The sequence below is a fragment of the Ambystoma mexicanum genome, chromosome 10, assembly GCF_040938575.1.
Source record: "Ambystoma mexicanum isolate Mex_15411 chromosome 10, UKY_AmexF1_1, whole genome shotgun sequence".
In the NCBI taxonomy this organism is placed as follows: domain Eukaryota; kingdom Metazoa; phylum Chordata; class Amphibia; order Caudata; family Ambystomatidae; genus Ambystoma; species Ambystoma mexicanum.
Genome location: NC_090932.1, coordinates 738,194,097 through 738,221,724, shown reverse-complemented (window position 1 = coordinate 738,221,724; position 27,628 = coordinate 738,194,097). Strand labels below are relative to the sequence as shown.

General features: G+C 47.1%; 1 protein-coding gene across 2 annotated transcripts in view; it reads right to left on the bottom strand.

Annotated features, from left to right (window-relative positions):
- TSC22D2 (TSC22 domain family member 2) overlaps window positions 1-27,628 on the bottom strand; it is a 229,837-nt gene that overhangs the window by 169,455 nt on the left and 32,754 nt on the right. The window lies entirely within an intron of this gene.

Below are 27,628 nucleotides of genomic sequence, written 5' to 3'. Positions count from 1 at the left end.
TCTTTATTAAAGCTTGCGATTCCAAAATGTACACCCCAGACATCAATTTAGGGAAAAGGGGAGGGGAGGATACAAACCTTCATTGAGCAGGAGTGTAGAAAATAAAAATCTACCAGTAAACATTAACTGCAATAAGCTGTGAATGGGCAAAAGAGAAAGGAAAAAAAGTGTATACAATTCCCACCCTTGTCGTCCCATAGCCACCACCCTCTCCACCCCCAAATAATTGAACCAAACAGACGCTAAACGACAATTCAATAAGAAAGTAAATATTAACCCCATTCACAGAAAATTGATATAGGCTGACGTGCAAGTATATGGTGTATATAAATGCAACATTTAGGTAAAGGAGCAAAAACGAGTCCTCAGAAGAAATACTAGCTACATTATAAATTTGAGGCTTTACAACCGAACCGACCCACAAATGCAGACATCACGTCACACGCTACTTAAGTGTAAATTGCTAGACCCAATTACTGGTGAAAGGAACTGGCTTTGAGGTGCTAGGCATAGGTTTGTGCCAACAAGGTCAACTTATTTAATTAACATATTGGCTAGAGGAACAGGAATGGTTAAAACCGCTGCAATAATTAGCAGTGGTCAACATTTGGTCACAAGAGCATCATGATGAAAGTTTCCTGTAGGCCACAAATACAGGCTAGGAATTACCCATTTTAGGACAAGCTTAAGATGGAACATTCTTGCTTTCCAGTGCCAGTTAGCAAAACAATCACCAGGCTTCTATAACCACAGGCGAGACTGGTTTGCCTTCAATACTGCACGTTTTCCAGTAGAACCTTGGGGCAAATGTCAAAACGTCCAGAGAAAGCAGGTCCAGGGAATCCCAACTTGGTTCTCTTTTACTAGCATTATGGCAGCTGTGCTCGCTTGCTTGGTCTACTAACAGCTGCTTTACAGATCCCAATTTCAGAATGTGCTGGTTTAGGGCATGTTGATGCACCATGTGGAAAATGGTATTCAGCTTACACCTCCAACGTGCAGTTGGGAGATTTCGGTCGTCAGCCGATTATTTCAAATAATAACTTGAAATTTGAGAGTGGCAACTGCAAAAGCAAGGAACATCTGCTGACACTTCACAGCCTTGAAGGAAAGCATGGAAGAATGACATGGTAGTTGTAGCGTGGGTACTCTAAGATGGCTTACTGGGAAATATATGGATGGCTATTGTGGACCCTGCATTGGGTTGGCAAAGCTTTAGCCCAGACTTGCCACACCACTGAATAATGCAGTGTGTTATGATCAAAGCTGAATAAAAAAGCTCAAGGAAAGCAAAGGAGGAATCGTCCAGCTCACACTTACCATATATGGTGCGTCACAAGAAAGCATTGGGAGGCTTGGCACTTACAGATAAAACAATGAGCTTTAATCAGCCAGTTTCCACTCCACGTTCGTATAGTTAAGGGGTTTATTTTGAGCAGATAAAGACCCTGCAAAGGATTTTGCTGGCAACCTATACTGGAAAAGTCAGTCCAAAACAGTGGAACGAACAGGGCAATGCACCTTAGTTATTGCCCGACTGGTGCAATAGAATTATAATGTGCCAATACCTAGTCGCTTGGGAGATGTAAATAGGATGATCAGTCCTAGAGCAACGTTGCCTTTGAGGACAGGTACTCTTGCGCAGTTAAAGAGATGCAAAACCAAGCACAAGCAAGTTATTCAGTGCAGTGATTGAGGCGCATTTCCATCAAGTTATTTTTCACCACATATTGGCTAGTTAACAGTCAACAAGATTAGCTTGCTAAACGCAGCCATTGGAAGGACCAGGTTTTGGAGTTGTAATGCATAGCAGTCACTCACCAAAGGATATCTCCTGGTACAGAATCGGTCTCCTAGCATGCTGCAACAAAGTGAATTCTCTTGGACAAGATGCACAACCGCAGCACAAACTGGATTCTTTGGGAACAATTCAACCAGAGGATTGACTGGATCCAGAGCTCCAGACGGGATAAGAATTTTGGCATCAGATTACTTTATCCCCTACTTTTTGAAGTTGGAATAACAATTAAGCAGTAAAAACCGGTCATTCCAGATTTTTGGGGTAATGAAAGATGAAACTTCAAAAACATGACATCCTTTTGTAATACATACTTCCTGGCAGCTATTAGCTCAGATCAGGTAACAATAATATATCTGTCAGTCGTACAGCTCTTTTGGTACTACCAATGGGAAAATATGATTTGTGTTACATGGGAGAAGACTCCCATGTTTCAGTTGTGTCCTAATTGTTCGGAGTATATTTATTGCCAATTTTGTGTGTAGTATTTGCCTTTATTTAGGGAGTGAAAGTGGCTGGTACGTCAATTCTTAGTAATCCTTATTGGCGATTTGTCAGAGTAGACCATTTGGGCTTTTTCTAGCCTAGACACACAAAATGGTTGTCTTCATTTTTTCCTAGTTTGATACTTGCTTGTTGAGACACATGCTACTTCAAGCTGCTTACGTGCGAAGAAAATGGAATACCTTCCAGAGAACTGGAATTCATACCAGAAGGTGAGGGACACACGTGGATATTAGCTTGCTTGCTATTTGGAAATGGTCAGCGTGAAACCCACTAAACACAGCAAAAAGAATAAGTACTTACTGTACAGTGACTGAACTTTCAGCAAAGAAAAAAGATGGGTCCACAGACAAAAACCAGGCATGAAGCAATATACCTTTTCATTACAACCACAGTACCTTATGATGGACAGACATCACTGTGCATGGTGTCAAATATCAAGAACAGGGCCCTGAGGATTTGGGCGGCCATGCCTTCTCATGTTGAATCTGTTGGGCAACCTGAACAGTGAACACTTATACTCTGAACCATTCCCTCTATCAACTGGCTGCAAAGGGCAGGCAGCTGGGGGTGTAACAGCTGTAATAAACCCATCACTTTTGGTGGGACGATCTGAAAATAAAAAAAAGCAGTGGCAAAGCCAACATTTTGCCATTGCCAATCATGGGCATTAATTTGTGTCAACACCCTGAAGAGCAAGTTCAAAGGACGTGCTAGCCAAAGGGCCTGGTCGCCAAAGGGCCTGTTCACCACATGACTTATGAAAGCAGTTACCCTTCATTGATTAGATACTTGCAAAATGTTACATCAACAACTGAGGCACGAAGTCCGCAGCTTTCACAGCCTGCTATTTGAGATTCAAAATGGGTTTTCCTCTTTGCACCATCTGGCATGGTATCAACAATGTTAATAAACCTTCAAGCCCCAAATACACAACACAACCGTAACTTAATCTATGGACATCAAGTTGGACCATCTATCATACTGAAATACAATGACTAACAAGATACGAGACCATGTGTTTGCATGCTTTAACTGCAGACACCCGCAGTCTGCACTTGACTGACTGGTCAAGCAGCAGCTCTTTGTACATTGGGGGGGGGGGGGGGAAGGGGGGCTTAAATAGCAAAAAAAAACATTCAATCCATGTGCATCACTAACAGGTAGGATATGATCACACTTACTGGAAAATACTGCTGGTGGGTCATAAAAGCAACCACACATTTGTTTTTCTACTATGGCTATTCACTTCTGTGGCTCAGATGGTCAGTATTGCTTGTTTGATCTTGTATAGCTCATGGTCTCCAAAACCAGAATCTTGCATACACGTATACCAACTAAAAATCCACAGAAGGAAGAAATCCACATTGAAACGACTGTGGGCAAATGAAGTCCCCACACGGGTAGGCGGATTTAGATCACATCTTCAACTCTGTCTAGTGATGCCACTGACTTATCAGGAAGAGACCTTAAAACGCATGCTTTGTGGTCAGATTTCTTCTGGTTGACAGCAACAATACAGCACATGACTTACACACGAATACTCGAAGCATGCAGAGCAAACATTCAACTTACAGGATCAATCATCTGTGCTAAACCATCTTCTGTGATCTACACAAACAATAGTTCTTAAAAAGAAAAACAGAAGGTATCAGCATGGTGGGAGATTGGCAGCATGGCACGAGATGACAGCAGTCCCAAAAAACATTCAAAGTGTACCGGCTACTCATACAAGGTGTAGACGGGGCTGCCTCCAACATCAGCCATGGGTCTGGTGGTGCTTTGTGCAAGAAACAGAAGCTGCAGCAACCCCGTTAAAGGAAGCACCCAGCATGCAGCTTAAAGAACGTCTGATGGAGCAAATATTGTTGAAGCCTTCATTGGTGTGCATGTCAGTAAACGGTCCGAGGTTCGACAAAGTCATGAATAAACATTGGCTGTTACCATGTCAACCAAATATTATTCTGCTTCAAAACACCCCCTCTTACTAGTAGCATTGGGGTCGACCTTACAGTGGTGCTTTACGTCACTAAAAGCAGCAGAACCAATCGAACATTCAAACATGGTGTGGATAGCCTGTTAAAGAGCAGACTTTCAATGGAGAGAAGAAAAAAACTGTACTGGGACAAGCAAGACTCACGGCAGTAGGCAACTGTATCTTTGACAAATATGCATTCTTGGCACATTTGTATCAAACAAAAAGACCTTTTACAATTAAAAGCAAACAACGGAATAATTCATAAGTAATTATCCATACTCAAAGGGTATATGAAAGTTGCAAACAGATCTGTTTTTGTATGAACGGTAAAAACAGAATTCAAATGTGGCCAAAGCGTACTGAAAAGAATACATTCGCCCCAGTATCAACGTTATGCACGGACACCATCCGTGGGAGCGTTGTAGCGTTTAACACCAGGTCTCCACTTGCAGCAGAACAAGCGGATTTAGTTATATTAAGATAGATTTATGGCTGTCAACATTGAAGATGGTACTTCGCGCCACACCTTTATGAACGCTCCCTGAGAGACAAGATGAGAATCTTTGGTTGCCAATGCTCCCATGTTTTGTTTTAGGATGACAAATGAGTAAGGTACATCTCAAGGGACATGCAGAAATGCATCTTATCGGTTCATAACAGGGTGTACACTTAAAGAGGATCCTGATCCGCCAACAGGCAGCCAATTAAGTGATCGGAGTGCAGGTAATACATGATAAAAGTGACACAGCTGCACCAGAATGTACATGGCAGCAGTATTTTGCAATCGGAAGGAGATTTTGACAAGGTTACTCACCGTAGTGACTACCTTACTCCTAGTCTATAGTCCCCTTTCCTCCATACTTGTGGGACATTCCGTCCATCGGGACGGGACCGGAGCACTAAACATCAAAAAATAAAAAATATGTTACTTTTATTTTTATGCGGTGCCACTGCACGTGACCGCAGCCCTGCCTTCCCGAGCCCCACCCCGTGCATCGCCCTTCAGTCCTTTGCCATCGCCAGGTCCAGGACCCCTTAGCAATAGAGGATACTTAGAGGGGACGGCAAGCAGGCATATGGTGGAAAGCGGACTATGGAGTGGAAGTAAGGTATTCACTAGGGTGAGTAACTTGGTCATACTCCTACATCCCATCCCCTTTCCTCCATCCTTGTGGGAGATTCCCAAGAAAAACCAGGAGTACGGAAAGGTCCCTTACTGGAACACTTCCTGGACGAATTGGGCATCATGCCGGGAGCTCAGGTCAAGACAATGTCTGCAAAAGGGGAAGACCATGTAGCCTTGGCTATGGACTCCCAAGTGACATTTTTGGAAGGCGACAGCAGCCGTGTTGCCCCGAACCAAATGTGAATGAATGTTTTGTAGGCCACAGAGATACATGAAACTATCCGAGAGATGGATGCTTTTGAGGCAAGTTTCCCTTTCGGGTCACCAAACGGAACAAAGTTATGAAAATCTCTCGTTCGCTTCAGAGCTCGCCTGACGTCCAGGTTGTGTAAAACCTTCGGTATCAGAGACCGGGTTCGGGAAGAAAACCGGCAAGGCTATTGGCTGGTTGAAGTGCAACTGGGAAACAGCTTTTGGAAGGAAAGGATGGGTGCAAATCACAACCTTATCTTTGTGGAAAATTAGGAATGGATGTTCGACAAAGAGCATGAAGCTCACTTTTTCGTCTTGCAGAGGTTACCGCAATCAAGGCCACTTTCCAAGAAGGGTATTTGAGATTGGTAGTAGCCGTAGGGTCAAAAGGCTTACGACAACGCAGTGAGGATGACATTCAAATCCTGTTTTGGATGAGGAGGCCTAACCGGAGGAAAGAGATCAAGACCTGAAAAAGATCTCTTGATGGCTGGGTTTACCAGTGAAAAAGAGAACCTGTCTGAATACAGGTAAGCTGCAATGAAGGATAGGAATGTCCTACATGTTAAGACATGGATGCCAGAGGCAGCAAGGTCAAATGTAAAAGACAAGACAGCCAATAGAAGCCGGTCAGGGATCACGCTACTTCACTAGACACCAATAACAAAATCTAAACCATTTGCCCCTACACTGAGCCCTCGTAGAAGGCTTACGTGCCCCCTGAACTATGCACAGGTTAACCTCTGAAAGGTTGAACTGTCTCAAGGACCATAACTCAGGTACCAGGTCGCCAAGCTAAAGATTGTGGGAGGGGGTGCTACAACAGGCGATTTCTCTGGTGAAGAATGTCAGGAATCTGCGGCAACCTGATTGAATTGCACACCGACAGGTGCTGCAGTTCCAAAAACCAGAACCTGGCTGGCCACCAAGGAGCTATGAAGAGGATTGTGCAGTTGGAAGCACTCCTGAGTTTCCAGAGCGACCGATGAATCCGCGGCAAAGGAGGAAAGGCGTAAGCCTTCATGTTGTCCCAAGGAATCTCAAGCATGTCCCTCCAAGGAAGACACTCTGAGACGTCCCTGAAAGCATACAGATGACGTTACCTGTTCGTTGAGGTTGCAAGGAGGTACACCGCTGGCTCACCCTATTGCTGGAAAATCTCGGTGAGAACAGTGTTCCATCTCCCACTTGTAACTCACCGCAGATTGGCAAATGAATGAGTGACGCCACATTGATGTGGCCCAGAATGTGCACTACCTGAAGCCAGACATTGTGCTGGATCTCCCAATTCCAAAAATGTGGATAGATAGATCCACCAGAGGAGGAGCCTTGGTACCCCTTTGTTGATGTAGAACATCACTAGGGAATTGTCCCGTGCAAATTCGTACCACACTTTTGATAGAGGGCTGAAAAGCCTTGAGCGCCAGAAAAACTGCCAGGAGCTCTAGGTAATTGATATGGGATTGTCTGTCCTGGGGTGTTCACAAATCAAACACCTCGAGGTGAAGCATTGTCACCCCCCACCCTAGAAGGGAGGAGTCTAGTAACAGTCCTGTGTGGGTAGAGCTCCTTGGAAGGAGGTTTCCATGGAAGGGTTGTTGGCGGAACACCACCACTGAAGATCCGCCGTCATGGAGGATGGAAATGGAATCTTTGCTGGGTCCGGATCCGTAGCCTGAGACCAGCAGCTCCAAAGAGCAAGCCAAGAGCACTTAATTTCCTTTCATGCAAGAGGTAGAGCACAAGGCCATTAGGCATAGGATTCTCTGGAACCACCAGGCCAACATGCAGGAAAAGCTGGCATGTGATTGAACGGTCTGCAATCATGTCTTCCGCCAGAAACACTCTGGTTCTGCCAGTATCCCAACGGAAACCTAGAAAGATCAGGTCTTGAGCAACCGTCAAGACTATTACTGCCAGTTCACCGACAGCCAGAGATGGAACAGGAGTGACTGAGGATTGGCCCTTGCAGCTTGTGGGCAAGGACTGCGCAGGTGCCAATCGTCTAAATATGGATATACATGATCTTGCTGCAGTCTGAGGAATGCTGCGATGACCGCCATCTTCGTAAAGACGCACATTGCCGAGCTGAGGCCAAACTGAAGCACTCAATACTGAAAGTGTTCCATTCCCACGGAGAACCACAGATATTTCCGATGCGGGCTCCATAAAGATATGCACGTAAGTGTCCTGAAGGTCTACCATGCTGAGCCAATCGCCCTTCTGGAGAGAGGACTTTATCTGGCTGGGTGTAATAATCTTGAATTTCTCTTGGGGTATAAAGAGATTGAAATTTGAGAGGTTGAGGATAGTGTGCAGGCCAGCCTGGTTGGGTACTGTAAACAGACAGGAGTAATAGCCCTCCCCTTGCCTTGCGCCCACGAGTTAATAGGCTCCACCACTCTGATGTCTCAAAGTTTCTGTACCTCAGCTCTGAGGGAGGGCGTCCCAGCCTGCTGAAGAGCAGGGTGACGGGGTGGGGTAGGAGGAAAGGGCAAGCGGAAGCCCACCCGGGCAACGGACAAAACCTGTGTCTTTGTGATTGTGTGCCATGGCTCCAGGTGAGACTATATTCGTCCTCCCGAGTCTCATGCAACCGATGGAAAACATCATTTAGAGGGTTCATCGGCGGGGAGCCCTCCAGTTGCTGAAGAGGAGGCTGTTGACCGAAAGAAAAAACAGCCACCTTGCCTTTGTTGCGTGCGGCAAGGGCAACCAGCAGGAGCACCTGCCCGGCGCACACAGTGTTCCTAGAACCCTCTGAAACCAGAGAAGGGCCTTGTTCGAGACCCCAACCGCCGAGTAGATGTTGCGTTAGCTGGGGCTTCATCAATGACCGACAATGACTTAGCAGTCTGCGTGCATGCCTTTGTTTTGGTGAGTTCTTCATCAATGGAATAGTTCCTTACCTTCGATTGTCCTAAACCTCCTTTGAGAATTTTGTAGCATGCAGTCACGCTTGGCAGGAGAGGTCGACTCCAACGATAAGGCCCACAGCGGAAGGGTCGATGTGATGGGCCGCAGCCTTCAGCAGGTCCTGAGCCAGAACTTTGGCATCGGATAAGCCGCCCTTAAAATCTTCTGAGCCCGTCAAGAGGAAACATTCCGGAAACTCTGCAAGCTCCTTCCACAGCTTGGGATTAGCAGCCGCCAAGATGACCCCTGTATTAACCTGTTACAGTTGAAGGGCCAAATTGGAAAATACTTTTTCCCCAATGGCGCCAAGAAGCTGGTCCTCCTTGGAAAGGAAGTGGGACACTGCAGCGGTGGATGGTTTGGACTGGAGCGTAGCTGCTGCCACACAGTCGATGAGGGGAGTGGACATGTCTTCAGAGGCATCTAGCGAGTGTCAATTTTCTTGTTTAGGTGCTGCCCGCATGAGGTTTTCCCCCAGACCTTGCAGGCTGCGGCCAAGACATCCTTTTGAAGGAAAAGTCTGGCGTGTGCCTGTGTCGACAGAGTAAAGGCTCCAGAAAGTACACCTTCTTGAGGAGCTGGAGGCTCGGGTATTGGAATATCTAGTAGCGCACATCCACTACTCGGTCGTGAAAGGCTCGGAGCGGGCCGTCGCTGTCCTGGTCCGCTTGATCTTCATCCAGTGCAGCAGTGACATAATCCTGATCCACAGGACGTGGCACCTTAGACCCCATGGGCAGACTTAACTGCGCAGCGGGAGACTTTAGCACAGGTGAAAGTGGAGGCACAGGAGGCGGTGGCGCAATTGGAAGAGGGAAGCGGAGGTGGCACTACCGGGCCCTGTAGAGGAGAAGCCGGAGCAGGGTGCAGTTCAGGTGGCTTAGGATACATTTCTTTGAATAAATCCGATGAAGGCATACTTTAAGGATGTGCATAAGCGTCTGAAACTTGGAAAATACGCATCCTCAAAAGAAGGCCTAGAAACTGGAATGGGTAGAGGCTGCTCGGAAGTGGCATACCCCCAGGAATGCAAAAAGGATGGTTGCCAGGAAGGCCCTCCAACTGGATCCACGGAAACCAAGGGATCGAGACTGTGGCGGCAGAAAACTAGCACGCCAATCCACCGGAGGGCGGAACGGATTATTATCCACATTACGTGGAAAAGGCTGCTCAGGTCCCTCAATAGCAGCCGTTGAGAATGTTGATATCAGAGGTAGTCCAAAGGGCTGCCGTAGACCAAGGGTGTTGGACCGCCATTTTACTACTGCCCGAGGTGAATTGCATCGCAGGCGTCAGTGAGGTTGTTGTCACCACAGGGGTGTTAGGGGACTTCTGTTCCATTTTAGCCCTATGGCAGGGAACCTTGGCACAGCCGATGCTAGCAGATCTAGAGCTCTTTTGGAACCCCTTATAGAGTATGCAGAAAAATGTTCTCGGAACCTCGGCGGAGCCGGTACTTGAAGACTTAATGTTTAACTGCCTTCTTTGTCCCCTCAGCAGGTTTGGTTCGACCACAGGCTTGTGTGTGGGAAGGCGTGGGGTCACCCCCAGTAGCCAGAGTCCTCAGAGGGGTGTTAGATATAGCCCCAAGTCAGGGATCCTCAGGAATAACCCCGGTGCGTTTAGTCCCTTTAACAGGAACCTCGAGATGAGTCTCTGCACACGTAGTTCCAGATTTGGAAACCTCTGAACTAAAAAAGGCCCTGAAATACTGGGCTTAACTTTAGCCCCCAGATGGGAAGCTCGGAAGAAGATCTGGTCCTGGCAGCTCCCTTACAGGGAACCTCAAGTTGGATCCATTTGGGGATACCTCAGGTAAAAAACCTGGTACCAGAGCCACTTGAGCCGTTCCCTGAACCAGAAGACCCCGGGAAGGAGTCCTCTGGCCGGGGTGCCCTAAAAAAATAAATAAATTAATAAAATAAAGTAACTTACCGGCCGCTTCCTTTTCTCTTCAATGAATTGCTGTAAATGTGGAGGAGGAATCTGCTAAACACCTCATCCAACCTGACAAACCGAAACTGGAATGCTCGGATGTAGAGGGAGTCCCAGTAGAAGCAAGAGTCCCACCAGTGTTCTGGGCCCAAGTACTCCAGAAACTACGTTCGCACAAAAGAACAGGACACAAATGCCAGACACTCCGGCATAGACAGAAGAAAGAAGACTGGAGCAGGAATATGAAGGACAAGGGAACAAAAAGAATATAAATTCCATAAGATGCAAGTGCGTCTGACCCAGACCGTGCGCAGAAAAGGACTGAAGGGCAATGCGTGGGTCGGAGCTCAGGAAGGCGGTGCTGCGGTCACGTGTGGCAGCCCTGCGTAAAAATTAAAATAAAAAAATAAAAGTTAATTTGTTGATGCTTAAAAAGTGCTCGTCTCCTACCAATGGACGAATGTCCCACAAGCATGGAGGAAAGGGGACGGGACGTAGGAGTACAACAAAGACCTGGGTAAATCCGTAGATCCTACTGAAGAAATCCACAATGTAGAATAAAAGTTGGTGGCTTGAACCTTGTATTGGGGGTGCGAGGAAGATTTTTTACAGAGCACCAAGAATTCTTTGGCGGTCGCCCTGCCCTGGGGCGCCATGGTTAAATTCTGCCTTCACAAGGGCTTCCAGCCAAGACTGCTCACAAGGGCCGTCAGTGGAGGGTAGGTTCCCAATTGGGTCAGAATGAATTTCCAACCACCCACCCGTTTACCCAAGCCCTTTTGCTGATTGCTGAAAGGCAGCCATAGCAAAGCATACAATTGTTAGGAAAGCAAGTACTCAACTTTAAGACAAAATTGGCTTATCAGCATAATTGTGTGCTGTTGCACCATGATAATGGGTCACCTCGCACTCAGTTGCCAAACACTAATTGGCACATAAATAAGCCCCCTTCTCAGTCTTGTTAAAGAAATTGATCCATTCAGCAGGTCCTAGCCCATTTGCTCGCATGCCCTTTTGCTAGTTTTGTGTACATATTTCAGTGCAAAAGTAGATGGGGTAGGGGATTTAGTTTAGGAATATATTATGGCAAATGGCACGCGAACAAATTCAAGCAAATATAGAACCACTTTCCAGCACTGAATATTGCGAACAAATCCATGTGCACCACTGCCCCCCTAAGCCGGCCCAGTCAAAGGCCATTTAAAGTCTCAGTGACTGATTCAGTGTCAGGCCAGCTTGGAGAGGTGACTAATTTCAGGCTGCAAGCAACTGGTCCGGCATTAAAGGTCACGTGCCAAGTCATTTCTCAACATGCGGCGCACACCAGGTCTTACAGGCCAAGAATCAGTCATCACTAACGAATGGGGAGTGCACATTGAAGCATGTTGTATATCATAGGTCACTGAGTTGGCAGTGTGCCACGACCACCTTAATTTTACTACAGTATAGCCGATTGGGGGAACAGACCGAAATGTAAAAGGATCTGTGGATGTTTAAGAAGGGTCTAAAAGATGCAGATCCTGGGCCATCTGGTACATTTCCGAGTCGAAGATGTGTTCCAGTATTTGAGGGCACTGCCAAAAGTGTCACTAAGAGCCAAACTTATGGCACAGGAGTCTGAGTGAACAAAAGGTTTAAGCAAAACCAAGGAGTTCAAATTGCATGACTATGGGTTTGAAATTGGTGTTCTTGACCAATCTGTTTTTCCCCCTCTCCCCCTCTGCATAAGTTTAATTTTCTTGATAGTCTACAAAAAAAAAAAAAAAAATTTAAATCAAAAACCTTGCAATGATCTCACACAGCAAGTGCCAGGAAAGGAACATGCTTACCCACGGAAGGGTCAAGAATTGTGAAGCCAACACCATTCATTCTGTGCATGATGTCTGAAGGGATTGTCACCCTCCCTTATGAAAAGATTTTCCATATGCCCTGTTAAACCGTAGAGTTTGTCTGCAGGGTCAATGCTGGATCACTGGGCCAGCTCCAATTTTGGTTCTTTTATGCAAGAAGTAGGTAATGTGCAAACCAAATACTTTTTCAAAAATCTTTAGGATTGCAATGGAGCTTTTGCTGGGATATCAGCTCAGCTTTTTGAACAACTGTTCCACAAAAGGGGGACATACACTTGAGGCTCAAGTAGATCATACTTGTGACATTCTTTAAGGACATCTGAATCTATATTCTTCCAAAGACAGCCCATTTTCTTGACTTAATGCAAGAAATCGAGATGTGGGGCAAAGAAAATATTCAATGACCAGAAGCTAAAAGAAGCACCTGTTATCCAGCAGTAGCCAATAAATCAGGCCTCTCTGGGGAACAAAGTTAATACAAAGAATGCCACACATTTAACTTTCACAAGAGATACATACTGTCTTTTATAAATAATCCATTATGCTTTAAGCGGGTTATCCTAATATCTTAGTACGCTCTCCCAACCAGTTTTCAGGTATGCTGGTTTGACACCTGCAGAGCCAAAAAGGTAGTGGCTGGTGTGAAACTAATAAATGCTCTTGCAAGCCATAATGAGCAATTAACTGCCCGCTATTTTTAACCCTGTAGATGAAGAGTTCCATGTTCCCTTTGAAGCAATTTGCAGTTGGCAGTTTTCTTCAGGACAACCTCCCACTGAGGGTAGACTGCCATACATTTGTACCTTCAGCACTCAACGTGTTCAATATATAAAAGGCTTCCTTTTTTTAAGTGGGTATCTTGAGACATGGCATTGGCAGTCTCCTTTGCTGGTCTGCTTTCAATCCAACACCAGAAAGGTAGAGCGATACAATACAAATATTGTATCGCCAGCTCCCAACAAAAATGTCAAACTGGCTAGTTTACAATACCTGTAAACTTTTCTCAAGTTAAAACCAGGTCACCGTTCGTTTTTCATTCTGTCAAAAGTTATGCCAGCGAAACCAGTTACAACAAAACTCAATTCAATGGACTTTAAAGGCAGCGTATTTGCTATTCCTTCTAAAATGAGCTATGTTACTTTAAAACAGATTGCTTTGGATTGTGTAACGAGCCTTCTGAATTATGTGAAAAAGTCATTCGAGGATTGCAGCACCCAAAAGTATAATTTGAGACCGCCATATACAGGCATATTTGTAGTCTTGAGATAAACAATATACAGACTCGGGATTAGAAAACTGATTGGAACTGCAGGGCTGACCCATTCATATTGCAACATATGCAAATAAATATAAACAACGTGAGGCAGAAGCAGACAACAACGGACATATCTGCCAATATAGATTAAGGGATTACAATACGCTAGAGTCAAGATAAAAAGGTGCTTTTCGGAAGTGGACCGAAACTGCCCAGGGATTCAGGTCGGGCAGCAGTCATGTGGAAAGTAGCCACACCTGGTCGCTTATATGTGTCCATGCTCACGCGGCTGTGAGGCTTACATCATCCTGTGTTTACCCGTCCCATGCCACCTCGAGGTCTGGGCTGTAAGGAAAGCACCATCAAGGAGAAGCAGATCATAACAGGGAGTTGTAGTCGCAAAGGCTTGAGAAGTAGATCAGTGGGCAGGAGGAGGCCAGTGCTTGATGCGCCAAAGGCTGTTGAGAGGAAGAGTGGGGAATATTGGGAGAGGGTGTGGTGAAAAGAAGCAAGGACCCACGACAACTGGACTGATTTTTCTGCATAAATGGGTCAACATGTCAGTCGAATTGGTGGTGTTCTGCCAATACAGGGTTTGCCCTTCCGTCAAGCACTGCCGGTGGTCCACTGCAAAAGTTTAGCAGCATGTGCACTGCAGGAACCATCAATGGCTCCCATAAAGGGTAGTCACAAAAGATACCAAGTAACTCGTCTGCTTCTTGCAAACCCATGATCTATTGTGTGGCATAATAATTTGCTGCCAGAGGCAGATAAGAGGTTTGCCACATTCTCTGGGCAGAATCTACCTAGCGCCCAATGGATAGGTACGGTAATACACTGCAAGCCTGATGCAATCAGGAAATATAAAGGAAACCACAGTGGAGATGACTTGTAAGGAGAATAAAATGGGATTCGTTTAACATCCAAAAAATGTTATTGAGCACCTGGGTGCAGAAAAATGTCATCCAGCAGTAATGCAATCATGTGCAACTGAGATGGCGTATGCATGAATATGCAAATGAGCACACAGAATAAGCCCCCAAATTGCCTCTTTGTGGCAGTCATTTTAGTTCTATGGACATGAGTTTGTTTCCGAAATTATTTTTTAAAACTGTTGGGGATCAATCAACACGATACCCTTTAGAATATTTGACACACTACAAAGTAGCACGAATAGACAGATGACTGGAAAACGACAGCCAAGGTACCTGCCCACTCCTGATAAAACTAAACAAAGGGGCACATTGTAGCAATTGTTTCTTCAGCTGTGTGGCCTACTGTGTTGCATTACATAGTAGAGTAAACCGTTGAAGACAACATCGCTAAAACGGTATCGCTCTAGTTAAACTATTTACAGTGCAGTGGGATATAGAGCAAACTTGGATGTAGATTCAGAGATGCAGGTTAATGGCTTCCAGATAATATTTTGTTACTTGGTACCATCTACTGCATAAGCAAAGATCCATACCACGGTGGCTGCCTCTGGGAGTCCATTTGAGGGCTTATTGTGAAGGCCGAAAAATGCTGCACAATGCCCCTCCTTTAATGACTCACTGCAGATGATCAGCCCCAAGGTTAGAGTAAACCACAAATTGGGTGAATGGTTCACAATATGAAATTAATAACAAAGGAGCCCCATTCACCACTGATGGTTGGCAACAGCATCTACAAAAAGCAGACATTTATGAATTTATGCATGACTCTTCTGAATGTGGATCACGTTATCCTCATTGTGTTTCCTGGGAACCATGAGCACTCAATTACCAGCTAAAACAAAAGCGCAGCGAGTGACAGGAAATTAACTAGACTTCAGTGTGGGTTTTTTCCTCGAGCTGAAAGACTCATCACATCCTCAATTAACTTTTCACTAGAACACAAAGGTTACAGGTATTGCAACTTCAATTTCGGTTTACCCCAACATTAAAATCAGAGCCTAGAGTATTCTACACAAAATGAAGAACCACCAATTTCATGAAGCTTGAGGGTGGAGATTTTGACAAGAGTTGCCAAACCAGACCACGATTATGGAAGAGTGTGAAAGTAACGGTAAACTGGTTCCGAAACCATTAGCAATTTCTACAATCATTGCTTCCCAATGCTTCAGGTTAGCCAATCAATTGTGCATCGGTGTGTTGCCACACACCTTTAAAGCCCAGCAGGTCATTCGACCCATTTAGTCAGAGCTGCATCAATATTGTCCTAAAAGGGGGTCTGAAAAGCCATGTTGTATGGATTCAGAATAAAAAGCTGCACATAATCAATAAGGAATCCCAGCAAGCTACTAGATCAATTTGGGCCCCATTTTACACACAAAATGTAACCCGAGTGAAAGGGGGTACGACTTCTGCATTATATTGGTCTTTAAGCTCTAGCCATATTCCGGTCATGCAAAAAAGTACAATTCTTTGCATCTTTTTCATGCAATGAGTCCATTGTCTAACGAAACGTACAACCAATGCTATTTTAGTTTGCCACAATTATCTGGACATATTGCATAATCACAAATCGTTCAAACTCAGATTAAGACAGAGGGCTGCCAAAGTTGTGCGACATGACCTTGCAGTCTTAGCTGGCCAAGAATAGAAACATGCTTGCCTCAGAGCTTGCTGGAGAAAGATCTACTTGCAATCCCACGGAGCCCAGCGATTGTATGCTTAGGAGCGATTATTTTATCAACCAAGACTTAGAATTAAAGTATTCTGAATGGTCACTAGTGCCCTTACATGCAACTAAACCAAAGTGTCCGGTTGTGCTACGAAAACAATCTTGGTTCCATAAAGCTGATTGATGTGTAATTATAGTTATTCCTGAAACCACTGGTCACTTTGCTATTCCCAAATGCCTGTTTAACATGGGATGAACAAACTGTAGTGAACAGCTCTGCGGTGGATGGTAGTGGTCTGGGAGGGTAAGTCACATTCTCCTATTACAGGGATTTCCACTTGCCCTCTACTCACTTAAGGTGGCACTAAACTCCACATTATTGGTCCAGCCTGTTTTTTGGAACACAATGAAAACCGTGTGCTGACTTTTGTTTTAAAGCAAGAACATGGAGATTATATTTGTAGAAAATGTAACCTAAGAAATGCCACAATGAAAACATCCCTTGTAAATGTGCACTGCGGTTTGGTCAAATAAAAAGAATTGATGAACGAGCCCCAAAAGGTAGCCTGCAAAGCTCCATTTAGCATGGTAATATCAAAGATCAGCCTTCAACAATTTCAGCCATGGTCAGAAGGGAATGCTTTAATTTGGAAGCAATAAACCTTTTCCCTCGAGGGTAATGGAAGGAAATAAAATATTAAAATAGTGAGCAAAGAATTTACATAACCAAATATGCATGCCACAGAGCTAGATGGCCTTAAGAACCTGAACTAATGAAGGTGGTTGTAAACCTGACAAACATAAGGGTTCAGACTAACAATAGCAACCATGGGATAGTTAACTCCTCAATGGCCATCACTGAAGAGCCAAATCTAGGTCACAATTAAGGATTCAATATCGGGATTGCTTATACAATGGTTCATGTTTGATTCCTACAGATTCCAAGTAAGGAAAAATCATGACTCAACATAATGGTACGAAGAGTCCCTTATTGGTAGTCCATAAACCTTGAAAAAGTAGCAATGCCGATCCTTCATTCTCTCCTCATAGTAGCGCCATGCCACAACATTAAGAAATTACATTTGACCTCATTTGATGGCTCCTTAAAGAACACTGGTAGATTTTGGAAACCGAGGCTCTGTTTGACGTATCAATGTATCTGCATAGAACTAGCTGTATGATTCACAGTGAAAAAGGGCTGAATCTCTTGCACAAGAATACTGCCAAAAGGAGAGCAGTCCGGGCCTGCAAAATGCAATGGGACAAAGGGCAGGGATTTGACAATCGTGTCCACAACATTTAGTGTTTAATCAGAGGAGTTTGGTTTAACTGTGGGAGTAAGAATGGCTTACTAGTTATCTGGAGTTTGTGGTTTTCATAGATGCACTTTGAATAATTCCCATTCAGGGGACCCTCAGTATAATAACCTAACTACAAGTGTCCAACTCTTCTCCAGCACTGGCCTGCTTTCTCAAATCTAATCAAAACTACATGCGATGATATCCAGAAAAATCCTGCTTGCATGAAGTGCAAATCCCGAAGTGATTAAGTAGAGCCAAAGACCGTTTGAACTCTGGCCACCGAATGCAGGAAAAGTGAAGTTATCAAACAACCTCAACTCGAAGGTACTTTGTATAAGGTTCTTTGGCTTATTTCGTAAAGTTCCTCAGCCAGTGCCACAACGAAGACAAGTTTCCAGGACAAAAGCTTACGTCAGCCTTATGCAAAGGGTGATTAGTCGTTTGCAAGATCCAATCAGCGTCCACAATTGTGAAGGCCTTTGAGCACAGAGCGGTCTGCAATGAAATCTCTCCAGGTTTGGGCAAGATGGAAACAATGATTTTGCTGATGGAGGCATAGGTCATTTGCTGAAAACACCCACCTTAAGAAAGCTACACCTGGAAAATATAAATATATGAACTTCACAGGAACTAGATATCAATTATGTGGGTTTAGATGTCCATAACAATGTAGGCGGTGAGGGCGGGGAGTGTGTGTTGGAGGGTCATGGTACTGTGGTCATGGCACAGAATCCAGTGCCCTTCACATCAGGAGACAGAAGTATACCGGGGAGGCCAGTGAAAGTTGTTGTGGGAAGATATCAGAAGCCACACCAAGGTCAGGGCTATGACAATGTAATTAGCGCTTGGGCTCCCAGTCCATAGTGCCCCCTACCTCCCCCTTCTTCCATACTTAGGCAAGTGCCCACGTGCAGGGATGGGCTTATGGGCTTGTAGCCATTATTCGGCATGCAGGGGGAAATAAATACTAGTTTGATTGGACAATGAAGCCATATGTGCACATGAGACTCTCCTCAAACACAGTCCTCCAGCCTCGCCAGTTTGTTTTCTTTGTCCAGGTGAGGCCTCAAATTATGTTCACCGTTACCAAGTGAGAAGGACTCATGGAGAGTAGGAAATGGTGTGCTTTGTGCATATGGAGAACTGCGAGGGCCAGTAAATGTGTCCCCTAGTGGTACTCTTCGACTAGGCCACAACTGACTGATAGTGGAGGGGGAAGGGGGCAGAGATTATAGGCAGAGCAGTCTTCCTACATTCACCCCCTTCCCATTTATGAGAAAGTACATAAAACATAGGCTCATAGACTGGAGGTGGGCATGAAACCCACAACCAAAAAAGGTTCTGCGGTACTGCCAGTCCTAACTGGACGCCAGCTTGAGGAACTACAACTCAAGCAGTAGCGACAGGAAAATGCACACCAGGAAGCCCACGTAAGGATTGGCAACGACCTCCAAAGGAACAGGTGTCTGAAAGTCCACAACCTTCTCAAGGATGTAGGAAGCTTGCCACGTGGCTACGGTTGCAAACAGCCATTACGCTGAGATTCTCTGGCCAAGAGTCGGCTGCTCAGGTAGCAAGACAATAACTGTGCCGAGGGTGCCATATCCTCTCTCAACTAAGAGACCCTTCTGTACTCCAATATAACCCTTGAATCAAGCTTACGTACAATTTCCTGCAAGTGCCTTGATGCCTTTGGGCTGTTAGTGCGCTCTACAATTACAAATAAATCCATCTTGACTGGGCAACTGACATCACTGAAGGATATTTCCCTCCATTCCTCCAGAAAAGGAGAACCTCCTGCACCCCACTACCAGAGAAGTTGGAGAGCAAACCAGTCAGCAGTGATTTGTCCTCTGAAGAGGAGGGAGCGGGAGGGCTGGCGTTAGAGCATTGCTGCTTCATCCTGCGGACAGCAACGGGGGCGGGAGGGGGGATTGGGCAACATAGTATTGAGTGGCTTTTCAGCAATATGTGAACAGTAGAGAAGCCATTGTTCGGAAATAGATGGCTTATAATAAAAGAGCTGCAGGCCTTTGTGTAACAGCCAGCATGCATTTCTTGAACATTCAGCAGAAACTGTGTGCATAAATGTTGCATGGCTGAAGATTCCAAGGAGAAAGCAGCCCCAGCGAAGAGATACTTGAGGCCAATGAACTAAGCACCTGGGTGCAAGGGGAGAATTTGTACGGAAATAGAAATTAAATACAGTTGGTATGGTATAGTTTCAGACTACACTTTGCAGCCAAACCCACGAAGGGAGCAAGTGGGTGTGGGGGGGGGGGGGGGGTGGGGGGAGAACGCAGAGCATTGGGGTAGTGGGGTTACAGGGAGCCAATCAGAGTTTCTGGTGTCCCTACGGTGCAACATTGTACAGGGTCCTAGTCAATGCCTTGAGTCACTTGCAAGATCTTGGGTAAACCGTTTTGCCTCAGCCAGACCAGAGCTTAATGCATCCTCCTTGTCGGAAGGCAGTAGCTTCTCCAACTTTCCTGCCAAAGATTTTGATCGGTGGCATACAATTAGGCTGGAGGGCGGAGTTCTGATAAAGCTTGCGTCTGATGGAGTGAAGGAGTTTGTTGTGCGGAGAAGCAGGAAAGGTGTACAGAAACAGACTCCAAAGGAATGGACAGAGGACACTGCAATGAGTTCTAACCCATGCCGGGAGAAGACCTTGCATTCTTGTGCATCTCAATCTGTGATCTTCTCACTAATCTGGACTCTAGCCTTCCTTCTGTCCTCATCCTCCTGTATCTTTCCTTTGCTTTTGACATAGACGATTGATCAGGATGGCGTGAATTGACCGTGAGAACCTGGGCATCACGGATCAGGCTGTGGCTTGATTGACCTTCCTCCTGGACCGACCCTCGAAGGTCCAACTTTGGTCCTTTCTCTCCACCTGTGCCGTTCCCCAGGCCTCCAACCTGTCACCATGGCTCTTCAACGTCTATGCGGCCCCTTTAGTCCACCTTATCTCCACCTTATCTTCACCATTCAGTGTTATGCATGACTCTGCTCCTCTCCATTCTAGCTCATTCCTGCCTGTATCCACAATTCAGGAGTGGTGCGCCTCCAACGGTCTCTGCCTTAATGCCAGTAAAACTGAGAACCTTCTCATTGCGACCCCTGCTCCCACTCATTCCCCCCCCCCGCTCCCCCCCCCGCTGGCTGTCCTACTTGGGCCTTCTTCCTTTGCCTTCCTGTGAGGCTGCAAACCTTGGTGTCATCTTAGACTCCATTCTAGCCTTCTCTTCTCACACCACAGGCCTTGCCAAGAAGGCCCACTTCCAGCTGTACCACCTCAGAGGTATTCTACCTTTTTTCGCTTTTCCCCAGAAGCTTAGTGTCTCCAGAGCCCTGGTTTTCTCTAGGCTGGTCTACTGCAACAACTGTCCGCCCTCTGCAACTAATCCAGAACAGGACTGCAAGACTTGTTTTGGTCTCAAGCACAGGGACTGTATGTCTCCAGCCCTGAAACGGGTTCCACTGGCTCCCAGTGGCAGCAGCCTAAGTTCAAGACCCTCTACATCGTCCACAAGGCTTTCTGGGGCCAATGCCCACACTACATCCAACTCCTCCTAAACTCCTTCCTTCTCGAGCACTTCACTCCGCCACCTACATCTCTTGAGGGTCAGGCGCTTCTCCGGGGAGAGAGTGTGTGGGGGGGAATAGATCATTCCAGAGGGAGGCACCTGCAGCGTTGAGGCCTCCCTGCCCCTCTCCAACTTGAGCAAGACCATCCAAAGATCTGGAAGCAGCCCAAGACCTTCCTTTTCGCTTCTACTTTCTCTGCCCGGCTGACTGACCGGTCTGCTGCGTTGACTGGTTGCCTGCCTACCCTCAAAAGTCTCATTGGTGGACTGCGTATGTGCGCGCAATGCATGCGAAGCTAAGCATAACGGCACCCGGCGGCCGCTGCATTCATCCTGCAAAGAAAATCCTTTTGATTGAATAATCCCACCCCAACAGCACACAAGCAGCGTTGGATTAACTTGGGAAGCACTGGCCGCAACCCCAGGCAAAAATAGCGGGGGACATGTGATGTGCTTCAGCCCGAATCTTCCGGCTGGCGGGCCGCGGCCATTGTGAAACAGACATGGCTGCTGCCCACCCCCTCACTCTCCCCCTCCACGGCAAACGCAGAGTATCCTGTGTGGGAGGACACGCCGAATCACACCACCGAGCTGCCTGCGAGTCCTGGCGGCACCCTGCCCATACCGCCGGAGACCCGACTGCGGTCTCCCTCACCGGCCTGCCCCGGAGCACCTATGGAGGGAGAGACATGCAGCCGGGGACATACAAGTGGCGCCCCTCTTGGCCTCAACAGCGCCACATAAACGGAGCCCCCCGGAACCTAATCGCCCGCGGCTTGGGCCCTGTCAGCCTCCCCTACTCCCCACCCCCCCCCCCCCCCCATCAGCGAGACTACAATGCCCAGGGTCGAACTGCAGCACGACAACCGTGTGCTGCGCTCCCCGGCTGATGCATGATACAATGTAAACGGACACATCCATGACAAGGTACGAGTGTGTGTGAAGCGGGGGACTGCCCTATCTCCCCCTCAAGGCCTCCTGTACAATTTAAACCATCTGTAAAGACCACAGAAACTACGTGGGCCACTTTATGCGTCAGAGATAGACACTGGCAAGCACCATACCAAGGTATGGAACAATGACACGGTCCTCCCTACGAGACTTCTGTGCAGTGGACCTGAACTACGAGTAGGGGGGTGGAAGGTACTTCTTCTCGCAACTAATTGGGACACCCTTAGTCTACGTGGGACCCCTGGACTCTTTCCCCCCCCCCCACTAAGCAGCAACCACAATCCGGCGGAAACACACCTGAACGACCCTTAGGGGGCACTACCAGTAAGACGAGTTCTCCCCCGCAGGCTGCACCCCCCCACCTGTGCCCTGCAACCCTGGAAGTGAGACCAATACTCGCAGTGACCGCGTTTTTGCTGTCCTAGACGCAGCCCTTGCACGGATTTACGGCAAACACCTGGCGCAGCTTCTACATGATCGCCTGAAATCATACAGGACCTCTCCTCCCAATCCCACATCCACCCCTGGTGTGACAACGGGAAACACCCGGATCCCTGCCACACAGGGCCACTTAACCATATCATCGGTAAAGAAAAGTCCAAGCGGCAAACTTTGCAAAGTAAGATGGACCTCTACACCGTGGGGGCGCCCCCCCCACCGCGGGTCTCAGCCTCCAGAAGATGGGGCCTCCGAAGAGCCCCAAGACCCCCGTTTCTTTGTTAGACCTCATGAAGGCGATTGGGGACTCGAGGACATCACTGGAACTCAAAATAGGCGGCCTATCCTCCGAGGTGTCCCTCATATGCCAGGACCTCCGCAACCTGTCGACCAGGGTTGGAGAGGCGGAACAGAGTGTCAGCCACAGAAGACCCGGTCCACCGGCTGGAGCAACAACTCACCGTGATCACCCAAAAGGTGACCCAACTGGAATAGCGTGCTGAGGACAGTGAGGGGAGGGCACGGTGCAATAACCTCAGGATCCTCGGAATACCAGAGAAAGAAGGCCCTAGCGCTGAACTTTTCCTGGAGGATTGGCTCGCCCATGTCTTTGCCCCTAAAAAACTATCCACATTTTTTTCCATAGAGAGGGCACACAGAGTCCCCACCGGTCAACCTACCCTGCGTGCCCCGCCTAGAACAATAATTGCACGCCAGCTGAACTACCGGGATGCGATCTTACAAATGGCAAGGGCCTCTGGCCCGATCACATACAACGGCTACAGGGTAGGTTTCTATCCCGATTACACTAAAGAAGTCCAAAAAGCCTGCCAGTCATTTGACTCGGTCAAGAAGAAACTCCAGTCGCTATCTATCAAATATGCCCTATTCTTCCCGGCATTGCTTAAAGTCCACTATGAGGGCACTACTCATATTTTACAACCCCAAAGATGCATGGGACTGGCTTGAAACCCAAGTCCTCACGGATTCCAGAGTGAGGCGCACACCGCCGGGCCCACCCACACAGAAGCCCTGGTCTGGGCGGCCCTCGCCCCCCGACCAATGTAGACGGCGACACGGCTGGGAGCCCTGCGGAAAAGGGATAAAACCCACGCAATATGGGGACTAACCCACAACAACATGGGAACGCTCACTCAGCGGCTGCCGCTCCTAGTGCGGCGCGGGCGCTATCACAGTCGGGTTACCCCGAGGAAGTTTACTAAGTTATAAGTTTAATGTTTGGGCGCCAGGTGCTCCCAGTGGGGGGGGGGGGGGGGGGGGGGGTTTGGGAATGGAAGGAATCAGAACCATGGGACGAGAAGGCATGATACCGACAAACGCTGGCAAGAGAATCAAGCACCGTTTATGGGCAAGACCGCTGACACTAAAATCATCCAGTCATCAGACTACGGGGCGACCCCCGGACGTCTCCCCCGAAGGAATACCTCCGGAAAGATACGCAACCGCCATTGATCCTTCCAGATGCCCCGATAAGAGGCCCACGCAGATAGAATCAACTCCACCAAGGTATCCTTACTGTCCTGGAACGTTAACCTCGGCTCCAGCATAAAGCGAAGATTGGCGCTTCAGTACCTCAACCGGTACTCGCCAGACATTGCTCTCCTAAATGAAACCCATTTGATCAGTACGAGCACCAACTTTTTCAAAAGACCCAACTACTCGCATACCTACCATGCCGGATTCACGAAAGGCGCCAGGGGCACGATGATACTTGCCCACAAGCGAGTCCCCCTATAGGTCAGGAAGGTCAAAGCTGACCCCCATGGCCGCTACGTAATGATACTTGCCGACATCTGGGGTGAGAAATGGGGCCTCACAGCAATCTTTGCCCCACCTACGCTCACGAAAGAACTGCTGTCTGAACTACGGAACTTGCTTCTGGAAGAAGAGGCCGATCTGTGGGTGATTGGTGGGGACTTCAACGAAGTAATGGACACCACAGTCGACAGATCTCATAGGAGATCTGGAAGCCGCCCCGCCTCCACACCACTTGCCCTGTTCATGTTAGCCAAAGCCCTGGGGTTGACAGAGACATGGTGCTCACTCCATAACAACGAGGCTGGCTTTTCCTTTTTTTCCGGCTTGCACAAGTCGCTCTCAAGGATGGACTACGCCTTCATCCCCCGCAGCACAAATCATAGACTCCTAGCTGTTGAATTCCTGGCAAGGGAAGTCTCGGACCACTCTCCGCTCCTTCTAACCATGAAGAAGGCCTGCCGATGTCCAGATCGCAACTGGCGCTTGAACACATACCACCTACGACTCCCTGAAATTGCAGAGGAACTGGAAAAAGACTACGGAATATTTCGAAATCAACAAAGGTTCAGTGTACTGCCCAATCTCGATCTGGGAGGCGTACAAGACTGTCCTCCGAGGAGAAGCTATCTCGGCGGTTTCCGCCCACCAGAAACGACAAGTCCAAAAAATCAGAGAGGCAGAAGCACGAGTCCTGGAGTGTGAACAGCGAATCCTAGAACACAGCAACCAAGAGGCCCTGATCACGGCACAAGACACCCTTAGCAACCTAGCCCTAGACAATGCACGAACAGCCCATCAGCTAGTCCGGAGCCAAATTTATGAACGAGGCGACAAAGCAAATAAGACCCTGGCCTGGTTGGAGAGACGCGAACAAAGCAGAGGACATGTGCGTGCCATAAAATCTCCAGATGGTACATTAATGACAGATGACTGACATTGTGGAAGCATTCGCCACCTGCTCTCCATAAATCGCTGCATCAGTGCGGTCAAAGAATTCCGAAGTGAAGGAGAACCTCGAGTGACTGGTTAGGGGAGTGGGCCTGCTATTCACCCAGTTAACAAATGGAGAGCAGGTAAATTTTAGCCCATTGAACCAGTGTCACTGGTAAAGAGTGCAGCACTGGAGTAGGTGCCAACACCAGCATGGGTTAGTGGTAGGGGACAAGATGGGATTACAGCAAACCCACCTGTGCCGTTACAAAGTAACAAGAGCTGCCTGACAGACCAGGTTACCGAAAGAGGATGGAGAAACATTTCCCAAATGAGATCCAAGAAGTAGCCCTTCAAGGCAGATTGCATATGAAATTTGACAAACCAGTCCTACACCAAGCCCATTGACGTGAGCCTGCTGGCAGCCATGAGTACCCAGTGTCCCATAAAGCCATGGTTAGAGTACACCAAAGGCGAAGTGTGCGGCAGGCCCAATGAGTCAAGGAAACAAATGCTCCCGCCAACCTCAAACCCCCACATAAGTGTATTGAACTGCCACGCTGGACTCCAAACGGAGGGAGGAGTAAATAAAATAAGGCTGATTGAGCCAGGCTCACAGCAGCACCTGAAGGTGGGGCCATGTATGCCCAGTGAGCAGCCTCACATTCAGGGCAAGAGCAGGACACAGAGCCCAGACAGATATCGGGACTGCAGATAAGATTTTTACAATTAAATTGTGCATGATCAACAGCACATAAAAGGTTTCCACATCTGCAGAACTGTTGCATATAAAGACACCCAATTATTGTAACCAGGTAGAAAATAGAAACTCTAATCAAGAGCTCTTTAGGCGCCTTCGATTCGATTGCTAAAAAGGGGCAGCTTCAGACTCCTTTGTGAAGATGCTGAGACTAGTTTCCACAATGTTTGTGAAGTGCCTCAAGAATTAGTCTTGCATGTCTGGTTTTTCAACAGTTAGGCCACGTTCCCTCCTTCTAGTCAGGTGCAATTGACTTGCAAGTACAATGACAGTGATCATATCACTGGATGATGCCAACTGTGCAAGTGCTGATCGGTTGTATTGGGCGGCTGTATTACTTAAGGTACAAGACACTAACAGGATGCCAAGACACCACATGCTTGATTGAGTTCATGCCATCTTCTCTTGCATGCTCTCTTAAGCCCCGCAAATATTTTTTTGGGGATGTTCTTGTTCGACCACCAACAAGAATTCAGATGTTGAGCTATGCAAGATGAATACTAGCAATTAGTCGGTTGCTTTGCAGTGCTCCCCTTCACAAAATTATGTTGGGACTCAACATCAAGCCCTGCAGGTCTTCACATCAAACAGTGGTGTATCATCTAATACAAAAGGGGATTTCCCTTTTTGAATTTGAAATGATTTCACCGTCTCTACAGCAAATAAAACCATGCATAAAAAAACATCAGCACTCGCTGTAGTAAACGGAATGTAAAGTCATCAGTGCTTTTAGTTTGTGAACTACAGAAGTGCCAGGATCGAGGAACCAATAATTTTAGATTCCCCTTGCATGTAACACCACCCAATAGCCTTCCCACAAACAACGTATTAAAATGCCTAATATGCCTATAGACCGGATCTGGTGGTAACGACTCGAGCCAATTCAGCGGTGGGCCCTGGTGCAGTTACAACCCAATTCGGCCCACCGGAACGGATTTGAATGCGATTTTCACCCGGGGTTTTCAATTTTAAATCAAAAAAATTGAAAAAACTAAATGGGTGCCAACAGCAATCCATTTTCTTTGAATGAATGGAACCCTGCGCACATCCCGTTCATTTAAAGAAAATACTTACCCAAAACAGCTGCCGTGGAGATTGAAGGCGGGCGGGCCCACTCTTCCGCTTCCATGGCAACCCGCCATATGGTGGCAGTGTTGCTGCCACCAGAGAAATTAGTTAAGTGGGGTGTGGATATGAACGGATGGAGACACGAGTCTCCAGGTTGCTCTGAACACAGGCATGGGTCATGAGATTCAGCCTGTGATTGAGACCCCAGATTGACCATTAGCACCTGGGACTGTTGCCACAACTAATAAAGCAGTGTATCGGATACGCACGATTTTCAATCTGTAAAAGGTACATTGGCTGCTACACCCACTTTTCATAGTGGCTTATCCCCAAACGGCCGTTGATTGGCAAACTAGTATTGAGAAGACGAGCTACAGCTTCCAGGATCTTCTCCATTTCAACATTTCACCAGCCAAGGAAGTTTAGTGCATGCAAGAATACATAATCAGTGAGCACCTTTAAGTAACTAAGCACCTTGCATTCGCTCACTTCATGAACAGATTCAGGTGCTACTGTAGAGCCAAGCTACCAGTTAAACCAGAACAAAAAGGAAAAAGCAGGAAGGCAACATGTATAGAGTGCAGAAAACGATG